At 46.5% G+C, this 15,028-nt stretch overlaps 1 protein-coding gene across 6 annotated transcripts in view; it reads right to left on the bottom strand.

Annotated features, from left to right (window-relative positions):
• Nucleotides 1-14,526, bottom strand: part of DISP1 (dispatched RND transporter family member 1) — a 155,832-nt gene extending 141,306 nt beyond the window's left edge. For all 6 annotated transcript variants that reach the window (XM_072814546.1, XM_072814549.1, XM_072814547.1 and 3 more), the window contains exon 1: nt 14,377-14,526. The gene's annotated coding sequence lies outside the window, so the exon portion shown is untranslated. The remainder of the gene's footprint in view (nt 1-14,376) is intronic.
• Nucleotides 14,527-15,028: the final 502 nt, after the last annotated feature.

The raw sequence follows: 15,028 nt of genomic DNA, 5'->3' as shown, positions 1-15,028 counted from the left end.
GTCAGCAAAACTTATTATTACTGGTCTAAAAAGACAAAGTGAAAACCATAAGCTTCACAGGAGAACCTGTAAGGGACTAGCATGGATGAGGAGACTTAGCTCACAGCAAGGTGGAAGACAGGACCTGCAGTAAGAAGGGAGTCCTATCTCACAACAAGAGCATTTAAACAAAAACCCAGAAAGTATGTGAGATTACAGAGGAAGGACTTGACCAAAGTCAGGATGCAGCTATGCAGGTGTCTCAAGTTCAAAAAGGTTCATCTCTCCCCATTATCCTTTTTCCTCCAGGGAAGAAACACATTCTCCTTGAAACTGGAGGTCCTCAGTAAGGAGGTCTGAAGAGACAAGGTAAATAAGCAATCTCTACAGATTAAACCACTTACTACCTCTTTGGACTGACGGGTTTTTGTTTGGTTTTATGAATTCCACTTTAAAATACACATACAGGGGTGCCTGGGGGGCTCAATCATTAAGTGTCTGCCTTGGACTCAGGTCATGATCCTGGGGTCCTGGGATGGAGCCCTGCATGGGGCTCCCTGCTCAGCGGGGAGTCTGCTTCTCCCTCTCCCTCTGCCCCTCCTCCCTGCTTGTGCTCTCTCTGTCAAATAAATAAAATCTTTAAAAAATAAAACATATACAATTCATATAATGTACCTTAGGAGTAAATCCATCAGTCATCCACACCTTCACCTGAATTAACATAACCAAATAATTATGGATCAGCCATCAGTTATGAGGGAAATGGGAGATTCCCATTCCCAGTACAAAAGTAGAAGAATGGGGGATGCCTGGGTGGCTCAGCAACTGAGCGTCTCCCTTCAGCTCAGGGCCTGACCCTGGCGTCCCAGGATTGAGTCCCACATGGGGCTTCCTGCAGGGAGCCTGCTTCTCCCTCTGCCTGTGTTTTTGCCTCTCTCTTTGTGTTTCTCATAAATAAATAAATAAAATCTTTTTAAAAAGTAGAGGAATGGGTGATTTTAAGGCATGCAGCACTACCTAATGGAGGCAATAGGAGAGCAGGGGAAGGAAGAGCCCATGGGAGAGCGCGCAGGCAGCTACGGAAGGACCCCCCCCCCCCCCCCGGCTTCTTAGAGGCAACAACGGCCAGCACATTTCACTGAAAATCAAATGCTACTGCAGGTTACCAATATTCATCAACTCTAGGTCTATGAACCAGGATACTGTGTAATGTGAAACACTGGAGTCTGCAAATACAAAACTGTTCTACCTAATGATTAAACTACAGAAAAATCATCATTCAAAAATTAGTATTCATTTAATTGCATCATTTTTTGAAAAAAGCAGTTAGAGGTCACTCAAAAGAAACATTCACATTTATTCCTCTGTCCGAAAGGCCTCTGAACTTTAGCTTAGACATAGTCATCCACTTAAGCATAGCATAATAACTAAACAAGCTTGATTCAACCTAGATCACCCTAGATATACCATGAGCTTTTATTTTTAAGCTTTTCTGAACTCTCTTTGCTTGGAAATGTAGAAATGCAGAAATTTCTCAATTTAAATTTAAACCCTACATACAGACCTGTGCAGAGAAGCTTTCGTCCAGCCCGAAGGGTTCCAGAGAGAACCCTACTCGATAGATCTTCGAGGACCACCTCGAAGGAACCACCTTTAGGTTCCTCAGAAGGAAACTAAACACTCCAGGTTACTCAGTCAGATGCAAATTGTACCAATGTTTTGAACACGAGGGAAACAGCTCCCAGGTCTGGTTCTGAAATAATCACACTACAAAGCTGGGGCAGGTACTCTGTGCTTAATAACTAGTCATTTCAAATTTGCTCCCATACGCTGAAAAAAATCTATTATTTGACTACTTCTGAGTCTACATCCATACGTACTTTTATATCTTCAGATGCAATTAAGTTCCCTTTGGGGCTGACATCCACTGAAATACTTCATTTTGGTTTTTACTCAAAACCTGAAGGAAATAACCCTTTGAGGAAGAGGAAAGGGACAAGTTGCTTCAAAATCTTGCACCTTCACTCCCCTTTTCAACTCTATCTTCCCAGTTATACTCCAAAGTGCAAATAAATAAATAAATAAATAAGTCAGTCAGTCTGATAGGAAATAGTGCCATAGTTAAGTACATTGTTTGAACTTGATGAGATAAAATTTGCAACTGAAATATAACTCCCTAAGAAGGGGCAAAGTTTATTCAAAAAGACCAGGCCTGTTGATCAGAGGTGAAGAAGTACTAAGTACTGTCAGAGATACATCCCTCCCTGGAAATAATAAACCTGAAATAAGAAACCATACTGAACAGCTGTGGAGTGACATAAGGTAGTTAGAGTAAGTGAAAGAAAAGAGGAATAAGACAAAAAAAATCTCACTCTAGTGATACATTCTGGTAAGACTCTCAGCCAGCTGCCATGATATAATATATAAATGTTATCATTTTGAGTACCATGTGCCATGGGTTGTGCTAACAAGCACATTACATATGTTATTTCCTTTATTCCCTCTAATGACTACGTGCAGTGGGTATTAATAGACTTATTTTGCAGGTAAGGAAGTAAACTTAGATTAAGCCCGAAACCCTGCAACCTTCTAAAGAACCCATTTACCTCCTACAATGTTTCCTCTATGCCTCACGGAATCCTTAAAATTCCCTCTTGGGGGATTTCCAAACTCCAGCCCTGTGCTACTCAGACAGCACTTGGGTCCCAAGAGCCCCATGTTTCTCTACTAACCTCAGGGAAGAAAGAGCTCTCTCAGCAACTTGTTATGAACCACACATTCTCTCGACCTGAGATCCTCTGGAAAATCCCATGAGTCATCCGATGGCTAGGTTGTACGTGTAAAACCTCCTCAAGCCCCCTGGGCATCACACGGAGCTGTGTGCCCTGAGTGGATATGCTGTCCACCCGGACACCCCCTCTTTTCTGCATCACTGAACGACTCGAATATCACCCCTATCCTCTTAACTATCAATTCATACTCAATCCCCTAAGTAGGGACTCTTCAGGAAACCCCTTTACTAGTTTCATGTACCTGTGATCACTCTCGTTAGCAGAAAGGGTACTAGATTGGGCATCAGATCCAGCTTCTAATGATGGTTCCTTTATTCACTGTGTTACCTGGACAAACTACTCCACCTTCCTGGGACTAAGTTTCTCAACCACAAATGGGGAGAACTGGACTAGCTCAAGACTAATTCCTTCCTCTAAGAAGTTTTTGTGCAAAAAAGGCTAGCAATAGAAAAAAAAAATAGGCTAGCAATAGCATTAACTTATAAAAATACAAAAACATGGCTAGAAAATTTTTAAATTATTCAAGGCACCTTAAATTAAAAAAATACACGATACATAAAAACCACAAAAGAGAACTTTTCCATTTCAAAGGGTGACAAGGTTGATTTAATTGTCCATTTTCTATTCTTCATTTGACACATGAATGAAGACCAGGAAATGCCTTACAGACTCCTGCTCTAAGTATATATAGACACTATCCTAATCAGTCCTCACTACACAATATTTTATATACCGTATATTTTAATATACCAAACACTTCTTAAATACTGTGATAGCTGGTCCTATGAGTCAACCCGGTTGGGTTACAGGACCTAGTTAATTAATCAAATATTAACCTAGGTGTTGCAGGGAAGGTATTTTGTAGATGCGGTTAATATCTACAATAGGTTAACTTCAAATAAAGATCACCCTCGATTGTGTGGGTGGGACTCACCTAATCAGTTGTAGGCTTAAGAACAGAAACAGGTTTCCCAGAGAAGGAAGAACTCGGCCTCAAGACCGCAGCATCAACTCCTGCCTGACATTCCAGCCTGTCAGCTGCCCTACAAATTCTGGCCTTGCTGATCCCCACAACTTCATGAGCCAATTCCTTAAAATAAATCTCTTTTGAAACACACACACACACACACACACACACACACAAACACACACCCTGGCTCTGTTTCTCTGGGGAAGCCTGACCAAGACACCAACATATTGAAAGACTCTAATTTTTTTCTTTCCTGAATAAGGGTTAACAGATGTCTGTTTCTTGTAACTGCTTTAAAATATTATTTTTAAAAATGTTAAAGTATTTTAAATAAGTGCTCAGAGGTTATTTCATAAGTTAGTATTTCCTTCACAATGCCAACAAACTAGCAATACTGCTATCTCACTGTGCTTTTCTTTTTTAAAATGCATTGGAGGGAAACAGTGATATTCCCTACATGGAATTTTTAAGCTCTCACTGTCATGGCTTTAAAAGCATTTCCTAAAGACCAGTTAGTATAATGTCACCATGAGGAAAGTCACCCATCAGCCCAATCTCAAAACCTGAGGAATCATACAAAACAGATGCGGAGCTCATCCTACATAGTGACATTTGCAAAATCAAGCTGGGAATTCTCTGGCTGTAATGTTTACTACGGATCCATCAGTGTGTGAGTCTTCAGTGCCACAGTGACCCAGAAAAAGATTTCCAAAACCACCACATATCCAGAAAACTAAAGATATGAGAATCACATACTTTGTGACATCAGTTCACACACTGGGGCCATCCAAAAAAACATGATGATATGCGATGTCTATAAACATTTTCTGTAAAGAGGCCGGTAGTGCTTAGGCTCTGCAGGCCCTATGGTCTCTAGGGCCACTACTCACAAGTTGGCTGCTGCAGCCTCAACGCAGTCAATGACAATCCATAAACAGATGAGGACAGCTGTGTCCCAAGAGAACTGTATTCATTAAGACAGGCCACAGTTAGCCTGACCCCTGCCGCACACTCAGAAAATCAAAGAGCTGGAAAAGCCCCTGGAGAGCATATCGTACAATGTCCCACTCAATGCCAAAATACCTGTCATAGTATCTGTGACAAATAGATATCTGGTCTCTGTTTAAGTCCCACTGACCATCCCACTCAGGACAGTTTCTATAATCAGACTCTTCTCCAAGCTAGACCGTGTTTCCCCACAAGGGACATCAGGATGTTCCCACTGTCTAGAACTGTCCAAAGCACTGTGGGTCATTTAGCACCCCTAGTTCAAATCGCTAAATGCTACCTACACACACATACACCCATCACTGTGACAACCAAAAACTTTCCCACGTATTCCCAAATTCCCTAGGGTGGAGGTGTTGGCACCTAGTGGGTCCAGATCCACTGAACTGTAACAGCGACAGGAGACTGCGGCACATGTCTTATATAGTCACTCCCCCTCCTACATATGGCAAATATAACCAATAAATCATAACATCCTTTAATACTGATTGGACTCTCTCAAATTTTTAACATGATGTTCAAGGCAACCATCACCAATGAATGTGACGTTAGAACATATTTGTTATGCCTCATAAAAGGAATTCTACATACACATTCTGAGAAGAAACTGGCTTCCTGTAATTTCATAAGGCTGAAACATAATATGGTTTAATTTTAAACCCTAAGGGGGGTTGTCAAAGTCTGTGAAAGTATTTCTTGGTTTTGGGAATGGCTGAGGGGCCCTGAAGGCAGCAGGTGGACCGGCCAGGAGTGCAAGACGCCCTGCAGCACGGTACACACCTCACTTCTGCATCACCAGGGTCATCGCATCTGGCCCGCGCAATATTCCACCAGAAATACACGCGGGTAGGAAACCTGTTACATTATCTGAGCCATTTAACATAAAAACACGAATTATCTCATTCACATTTTTAATAATCATTAAATTTTCCCAAAATGTAACTGCTCTGAAAGCCAAGACAAGACCATTCTGACTATTGTCTGAATGTGACCGAGCTGCTCACCATTTTGGGCAGTGACCTCGATGACAGTGCCAGCATTCAGGGTACAGACGCGCAATAAGCGCGTAGGTCTACACATACGTGGGTCTCGTTCACAGCGACCCTACACATAGCTGCAAAACACTAAGTGGAACGTGTAGAGCAAGCACACACACTACAGATATATCTTTAAGTGATTTTGGTTTTGTCCCTCCTTCATATCACAGTAAGAGATTATGTTCATTTCTCTGCCATCAGGTTTATATGTACAGGATATCTATGGATTTAGTTTAGGACTGTAAAGGAGGAATTATAAAATACCTGTTCTAAAAACAGAGTGTTAGGGGCACCTGGGTGGCTCAGTCAGTGAAGCATCTGCCCTCAGCTCAGGTCGTGACCCCAGGGTCCTGGGATCCGAGGCCCATGTGGAGCTCCCTGCTCAGCGGGGATTCCACTTTCCCTCTCCCTCTGCCCCTCCTCTGGCTTGTGCTCTCTCTGTCAAATAAATAAATAAAATCTTTAAAAAAAATAATAAAATACACCTCTGATTCCTCTACCTTTATGTTCTCAACTCACTGAAAACACAATGGTTTCATGTCTAACTCCCCATTCACTATTTAGTAAATACAGAATTAAACTCGCCAACTGATAGGTGTTCCTCAAGTCTAGACTTAGCTGTAAGCCATTTTTTAAAAGATTTTATTTATTTATTCATGAGAGACGCAGAGAGAGGCAGAAACATAGGCAGAGGAAGAAGCAGGCTCCCTGTAGGGAGACCGTGCGGGACTCGATCCCAGGACCTGAGGCAAAGGCAAATGCTGGATCACTCAGCCAGGTGCCCCAGCTATAAACCATTTTAATATAAAAAGTATGGAGATGAAAAAAAAAGTATGGAGATAAACTAAGATTTGAACTAAACCTTAAAAAATGTGTCTATATAAGACATCACTAGTTTGGGATTAAAAGGTTTAACATTGACTGAAAGTGAAAATAAGCTCTACATACAATCTATGTCGACCTATGTACAATTCATATGTATAATTATCCACCTCTGTTACAATAATGGACTGAGGCCACTGGCAAGATTAGTTTCCAAAAATATTAATTATCATTTTCTCTGTAAGTCTTAAAAAATCTGTTATAGTTCAGGGCAGTTTTTTAGTCCTTAGAACATGGATAAGAGTTCATATACAATTCAAAGACCAACTCCAAGCAAAGTCATAAATATAAGAAATGGCAGTCACAGATCTCTAACCAAGTTTCAATTCTGTAGGTTTAAGTTAACTTTCTATCTGGAGGGCAGGGAGAGGGCCAGCTAGAGGAAGCACAATTCCAAGGATTTGTTTTCTACATTCTTCAGAGACATGCACGTCAAAGTGAGGGGTAGGGAGCGGAAAATCCAACACAAACTTTGGGACAGCCTCTGACCAATTCTCTCTGAGTAATTCTCGGGTCTCCCAGGCAATAAGGCACCAGATCCAGAGAACCAGTGCTTGTCACACTTCTCTGCAGAAGACCTGGCATAACATGATCCACAGACCATCTCCCTCTAAGCCCTAGGAGGAGCATTAGCTAGGTGGCTATCGTCAATCCAAAGCCGCAAGCTTGAAGAGGTTAAGTATTATAAACATAGAAGACAAAGCTGGAAAGGGTAAGACAGTAACAAAACTGAGTCTCAAACAGATCACTACAGCCTGAAATGCTGGACCTCTGAAACCCTGGCAGGATCAAATTTAACAGGAATAAGTGTGAAGTCTTGTAATTAAGTCAAAAAACCACTATCCAGATGCAAGGACTTGACTAACAAATTGCCCATGAAAATTTTGGGAGCTCTGACGTACAAATGCTGGATATGAGAGCAAGATATCTCTGCTTAAATGTTAATGTAATTTTGCACTTCAAAAATATTGAAGTGATAGAACAGTAGGTGTCCACCTTACAGGAAGTAATGGTCTCCCTATTTGCTGCCTTGATCAGACCTCTGAAATAGTGTAGACAATTAGGGAAGCCATATTTACTGACAACCTAGTGCAACCAGAATACGATGATCAGGATGGTAAGAGATCTAGCTAGTGGCATTATTTAACCTGAGAAGACACAGTTGTTGTTATTTGCCTAGATCTTCTATGTTGCTCTGGATGATATAACGAAAGCAAACAGATAAGAACTACAGGTAATTGGATCTATTATAAGTAAAAGAAAATAATTTTCTAACTGGAACCTCCCAACAATAAACCAAGGCTGATTAGAAGGAGATGAACACCTTGTTATTAGCCCTAAATACTCTGGGAAGGGAAGAGGTATGAGAGTATCCAAATTAGGTAGAAGATTGGGTTAAATGACTACTAGTGCTCCACTTCCATCCTGCAACAGTATGCTAGGTGCAGAAGAAAAAGATTAAGTAGAGTCAGCACTTTCTTTCCCTAACAGCAAATTCAGTTGATGAAAAGGGAGAAGAAACGAGGAAGCCAAAGGGATTCTACGATATATTTTAAAATACATGATAATAGAAAGACCTAAAAGTTAGATGCAATAGAATAGGTGAACTGGGATAAAGGGTATATGGATTCAGGGGTAGAAGACTGAGGGTTGCATCCCAGGTCCAACACAGCCTCATTCCAGAAGACACCCAGCAAGCCACCTAACCTTTCTGTAGCTCAAGGTTTCTGTCCCTGACATGGGATACTACATGTCCTGCCCTAAGGACCAAATGACTATGGAAGAAAAGCACTCTGGGGGTCCCTGGGTGGCTCAGTTGGTTAAGTGTTTGCCCTCGGCTCAGGTCATGATCCCAGGGGTCCTGGGATAGAGCCCCATGTCAGGCTCCCGCTCAGTGGGGAGCCTGCTTCTCCCTCTCCCCTCTGCTCATAATCTAAGAAGAAAATTAAATTAAATTAAAAGAAAAGCACTATGTAAATAATTTACACATAAATGATCAGTTATTCTATATTAGGCTCTTCTCAACTTTGCTCACCACTCTTTTTTTTTAAAAAAAAAATATTTATTTATTTATTTATTCATAAGAGACACAGAGAGGGAGGCAGACACAGGCAGAGGAAGAAGCAGGCTCCTTGCAGGGAGCCCAACGTGGGACTCGATTCTGGGACTCCAGGATCACGCCCTGAGCCACAGGCAGATGCTCAACCACTGAGCCACCCAGGTGTCGCTGCTCGCCACACTTTAAAAAGGGTATGAAAGGGGCAGCCCCGGGTGGCTCAGCGGTTGAGCACTGCCTCCAGGCCAGGGCCTGATCCTGGAGACTCAGGATCGAGTCCCACGTCGGGCTCCCTGCATGGAGCCTGCTTCTCCCTCTGCCTGTGTCTCTGCCTATCTCTCTCTCCATCTCTCATGAGTAAATAAATAAAATCTTTTTAAAATAAGAATAAAAAAAATAAAAAGGGTATGAAAAACCCAGAATCTTGAAAGATCAACCAATATAAGGCCCTGTGAATGGACTAAAGACATGAGAAGTATATTTTTAGGTAGAAAGGTACAGTCTTACCTGAAGTGTTAACAAGGTATTTATTACAAAATAGGTTAAATGTTCTTAAAAAGGATACTGTTTAGCTGTTTTCAATAACCAAGGACTACAAATTGCGAGGAAGTAGACTTGGGGCAACCGGGTGGCCCAGTTGGTTGAGCATCTTGATTTGATTGAGCCAAAATCCTCTTGGTTTCAGCTCAGGTCATGATCTAAGGGTCCTGAGATCAAGCCCTGAGTCAAGAGTCAGCTCCATGCTCAGCAGGGAGGCTGCTTGGAGATTCTCTCCCTCTGCTCCTTCTCTCATGCACTCGAGCTGGCTTGCTCTCTCTCTCTCTCTCTCTCTCTCTCAAATAAATACATCTTAAAAAAAAGAAAGAAAGGAGTGACACTTGAATGAATGCAAGTGAGATCAGATAGGTCTAAGGAAGAACATTTACATGCTTGTTTTGAGATCAAGTGAAAATGTATAAACCAAAAAGCAACAGACAGACATAGGAGTTACAACCCTGGTCAGGATGATAAGACCCCAGAAGAGGATACTGTGGTCTAGAAATCAAAGCCCACCTGTCGTGGACTGGTCAACATTCATTACCCTTCAGAGAGTTACATCAGACTGTCCACCAAGGTACTAAAGCTAGCTCTGTGAATGGGAGCCAATAAACTGTTAGGAAAGAAAAACACAATTAGCAGTTCTAGGGACACCTGGGAGGCTCAGCAGGTGAGTATCTATCTGCCTTTGGCTCAGGGCGTGGTCCCGGGGTCCTGGGATGGAGTCCCATGAGTCCCACATTGGGCTCCCTGCAGGGGGCCTGCTTCTCCCTCTGCCTGTGTCTCTGCCTCTGTCTGTGTCTTTCATGAATAAATAAATAAAATCTTTAAAAAAATTAGCAGTTCTACTCGGAAGTATATTTTATTATGAGCATTCTAGGTGGGGTACCTGGCTGGCTTGGTCAGAAAAGCACGTCACTCTTGATCTCATGGGCATGAGTTCAATCTACACCGGGTGTAGAGATTACTTAAAAAAAAAAAAAAAAAAAAAAAAGTGTTATTCTTCTTAAGTGATAAAGCAAATGGGGTAAAATGTTAAGGTGAATCCAAATAAAAGGTATACAGGTGGTTTCTTGTACTATTTTTATTTTTACAACTCCATTCAATCACATGAAATAGTCACCACTTAGGTTTAAAATATTAAGTGTTGACTCTGAAACTTCTTACTTGTGTAGTCGTTAGCTCTTGTGGTAAAGTCTGAACACTGACAATGCATCACTTCCTAGGATCTGCCCTCCCTCCTCCACTTTAATTAAGACAGGTTCACTCATATATAGTGCTTGGTCGTCTCATATCTGCAATGTTCTCAATCTCCATGCTTTCTTCTCAATACTGAAAATAAACACCAAAGCTAAAATAAACCTCAATATCTGTTTGTTCGTTTTAAAGATTCCATTCACCCACCCATGAGAGACACAGAGAGAGGGGCAGAGACAGAGGGAGAAGCAGGCTCCCTGCAGGGAACCCGACGTGGGACTCATGGGACTCGATCCCAGGACCCCGGGACCACACCCTGCGCCAAAGGCAGGGCCAAAGGCTCAACCACTGAGCACCCAGGAGTCCCTGGGTTTTTTTATTCATATTTGGATCCTTCTCTCAAGCCTTTCCAAGATTCCCAACTACCCCGTAAACTTTTTGACCTTAAGAGCCTTGCCCAGTCGTTCTCATGTAGGTGGGAAAAGGAGGAAGGATTTCTTTCTGCCCCCTGGAGGCAATAAAGGCCTGCATTGTCTCTAGGGTATTTTAAAACAATAATAAACCCAACTAAGTTTTTCTGCTTTTTATTATCACCAAGCACTGGCAATTCTAAACAATGTCAGGGCTAAGATACTCCTTCCAACTACTGCAGACAGCTCCCACCATCACCTCTTAACACATCACCAATAACGGCCAGCTTCCCTCCCCACCCCACATCTTTTGACATTTCTTCTTTTCATTAGGATCTCAAATTGAAGCAAACCAACAAAGAAAACTAGTAATAAGAACAAAGACTAATGGCAACCAGTGTATTTTCTATATAGTATCTGCAATTGTGGCACTTTAATAGGAAAGTTTGTGTATAATTTAACTTGATGCCTCATTCGAAAGCAAAGCTAAGTAGAGTCCATTTATACAATCCAACCAATTATGCTTTAGGATTGTGAACAAATGGTTCACAGCCATAACTACGTGTCTGGAGGGTGGAAATTTTGCCAAGATGTATGGGATGAGACTCGGCAGAATGAACAAGACTACACCAACAGGACTGCAGCCCCCTTGGCTGCTGATCCCCAAGTCACACTAAGGCCAGGTCACCTTGATCACTAAGAGAAAAGGTCTAACTCAGGAAAACAAAGAGGACGGAGAGTCCTACTAAAAGAAGGGGTTGACTATGTATGCCTCAGTCAATCTCGGCGAGAACCATGCTTGCATTACAGACAATGCAGCTGGGAGGTAAGTCAGCAGAAAATCAACACTGCTTGGGATCTCCCTATCCAGAAGCAGGATTCCTCAGCAGTAACAAATTCTCCTGATTCCACCAAATGGCGGGGAATGCCTTTCTAACTAGGGTGTACAGACTATGTACTTATGGACTATGTAATTATGAAACGGACAATCAGCACAGAACCAAAAGACTCAATATAGCAAACTACTTCATATATTACACACAGGTTATTATAGAAAACAAAATGTGTAAATGTGCGTCCATAAAAACAAAGTCTGGGCTCTCATTTTTTCAGTATTTCTCCCAATGCACAGATACATATTTTGCCATAGCAGAAACAGAAATAATAGATACATAAGAATAACCAGTACTTTGTTACAACCTTATAAAAAAATTCCACTATTGGTTAAACTGTAAAATGTGTCTAAATCCTACAGAATAACATAGGATTTATTATAGAAAGCTTAATAATTTACCCAACAATAAGTGTAACGAAGATTCCAAAGATTATCCAGAGCATACAGCAGTCTAATTTCAGATACATCATTCAGACATATAACTAGAAACTTGCCAGAGGAGAGCTCTTGTGATTCCAAAAACAAGCACTTCCTCTACCCCAAAATAAAGTCTAAAGATCTCCATACTTTTTCACGTGCTTTATCTCCCCAAAACCAAGGGAAAAAGAAAACATTGTTTAAACCAAGATTTTTATGGAAAATTCAGAACAAGCCTTATCAGAAAAAGGATACTAATTTAAAGAAATGAGATGGAGACACATAGAACTGTACACAGCAGTTTATTCAATAACTATGAAGATCAGTGTCATCTTTTCATTTTCTAATTTGAAAAACCATTCAACATGCTCAATTACAGGTTAAAGCACTGTTTATTCCTAGATGCTGCTTTTCACTTGTACTATCAGCTGTGTCCCTAAGTATAGGGACCTTATAAGTATCTACCTCAAGCACAGATTCTCAAGTCCACAAGAGTTTATAAGTGTCACTAATATTGTCATTTGAAATCTGGAAGAGAGTAGATCCTAGGTGTTCTCACCACACCAAAACAAAAACAGAAACAAGAGACCGTGAAGCATGTGAGGTGAGGACTGTGGCGATCACTTCACAAGCACGGGTACAGCAGACCCCCACCCCCACACCCACCCCCGCTGTCCACCTTAAACAGCTACTGTCTCTATTTGTCAGTTATACCTCCATAAACCTGGGGTGCGGGGAGGAATTGAGAAGCTAGCAAGACACTAAGCCACCAGTAAACAAACAATGCTCTAGTGGACTGAATGAGTGCAAGTCAGATGCAAACACTTCCTGGAGCAACGCAGGAAGCACCTGTAGCCAGCAAGTGCTCGTCAACTGTCAGCGTCTACCCCTGGCCGTGGAGCGGCACCCAGGGCGTGCAAGAGTCCAGGTCGCAGGAGGTGGCTGGCATCACACTCACGAGCGACACTGTGTGATGCGGATCAGGGGCAGCCACTGAGCATATACGCACGATGCCTGCAGGTTACCGCTGGTCACAAGCGCACGCAGCATGCAGCGGCCGCTGGAGACACCTGGACGCGATCGGCACGTGTGGAACCACACCCCTGGGTCACTAAGGGTCGCTAGCGCAGTCAGGGGCGCCAAGGCAGAAATCCGAGCCCAGCAGTCCCGAGAAGGGGGGCGGCCTGCGCACCTGACACGGGGCCCACCTGCCAGCTTGCAGCACAGGCGGCGCTGGGCACCTGCTGCCGCTCCGGGGTCAGCTCCGCGCAGCTGAAGGTCCGGGGGCGCCGACCTCACTGCACCAGGGTCGGGGGGCGCCGACCTCACTGCACCAGGTTCGGGGGGCGCCGACCTCACTGCGCCAGGGTCGGGGGGCGCCGACCTCACTGCACCGGGGTCCGGGGGGCGCCGACCTCACTGCACCGGGGCCCGGGGAGCGCCGACCTCACTGCACCGGGGCCCCAGGGGCGCCGACCTCACTGCACCAGGGTCGGGAGGCGCCGACCTCACTGCACCAGGGTCCGGGGGGCGCCGACCTCACTGCACCGGGGCCCCGGGGGGCGCCGACCTCACTGCACCGGGGTCCGGGGGGCGCCGACCTCACTGCACCGGGGTCCGGGGGACGCCGACCTCACTGCACCGGGGCCCCGGGGGGCGCCGACCTCACTGCACCGGGGCCCCGGGGGGCGCCGACCTCACTGCACCAGGGTCGGGAGGCGCCGACCTCAGTGCACCAGGGACCGGGGGCGCCGACCTCACTGCACCGGGGTCCAGGGGGCGCCGACCTCACTGCACCGGGGTCCGGGGGGGCGCCGACCTCACTGCACCGGGGTCCGGGGGCGCCGACCTCACTGCACCGGGGCCCCGGGGGGCGCCGACCTCACTGCACCGGGGTCCGGGGGCGCCGACCTCACTGCACCGGGGCCCCGGGGGCGCTGCTCCTCCGCGGCGGGCGCCCGGGTCCGACAAAGGGCGAGGGCGCGAGCGGTGCGGCGCAGGAGCTCAGGGTCCGCGCGGAGGACCCGGGAGCACACTCGGCCCGAGGAGCCGCCCCGCGCCCGCCCCGCCCTCGGTCGCGCCCCCGCCACAGCCCCAGCCCCCCGCGCCCCCGCCCGGCCCCGCCGCCGCCCCCCGCGGCTGCCCCGACCCTGCCCGCCCTCCGCCCGCGCGGGCTGCCCGGCCCCGCGTCCTTACCCGGTCTCCCGGCCCCGCGGCGCGGGGGGCGGCGGCGGCGGCGGCGGCGGCGGCGGGGCCGGGACGCGTCCACGCAGGAGACAGGCGCCCCCGACGCGCCGGCCCCGATGCGGACCCGGAGCCGGCTTCCGCCTCCCGCCGGAAGGCGTCCCGAGCAGGACCGGAAGTCCCGCCCCGGCGGCTGAGGGGGGCGGCCGGGGGCGGTCGTGTCAGCAGCTCGGCGGGGCGGGGGGTCACACCGACGTCCGTGGGCTGCCCCCGGCCTCGGGCGGGCCGCGTGTTTCTCCGTCCGCCCGCTCCTCGCCAGACCGCCGGGTCGCGGCGGGGGAGGGGGCGGGGCGGGGCGGGACGCAGGAGGGGCGGGGCGTGGGAGAGGCGGGGGCGGGGCGCGAGAGGGGCGGGACGTAGGAGGGGCGAGGGCGGGGTGCGAGAGGGGCGGGGCGGGGCGGGGCGTGGGAGGGGCAGGGGCGGGGCGTGGGAGGGGCGGGGCGTCGGGGCGGGGCAGGGGCCTGGCACGTGGCGAGGGGAGGAGAGGGCGTAGGAGGGGGCGGGGCGGGAGGTGACCGGCGCCCCCCACTTCTGGGAGCTGAAGGTTGGGCTGGGCGGGGTGCAAGCCCGGGAGACCGGGCCGGAGACAGCCCAGCGGCTCGGC

Source organism: Canis lupus, chromosome 38 (assembly GCF_048164855.1).
Source record: "Canis lupus baileyi chromosome 38, mCanLup2.hap1, whole genome shotgun sequence".
Classification (NCBI taxonomy): domain Eukaryota; kingdom Metazoa; phylum Chordata; class Mammalia; order Carnivora; family Canidae; genus Canis; species Canis lupus.
Note: the sequence above shows the minus strand (reverse complement) of the source record. Positions and strands in the feature narration are given on the sequence as shown.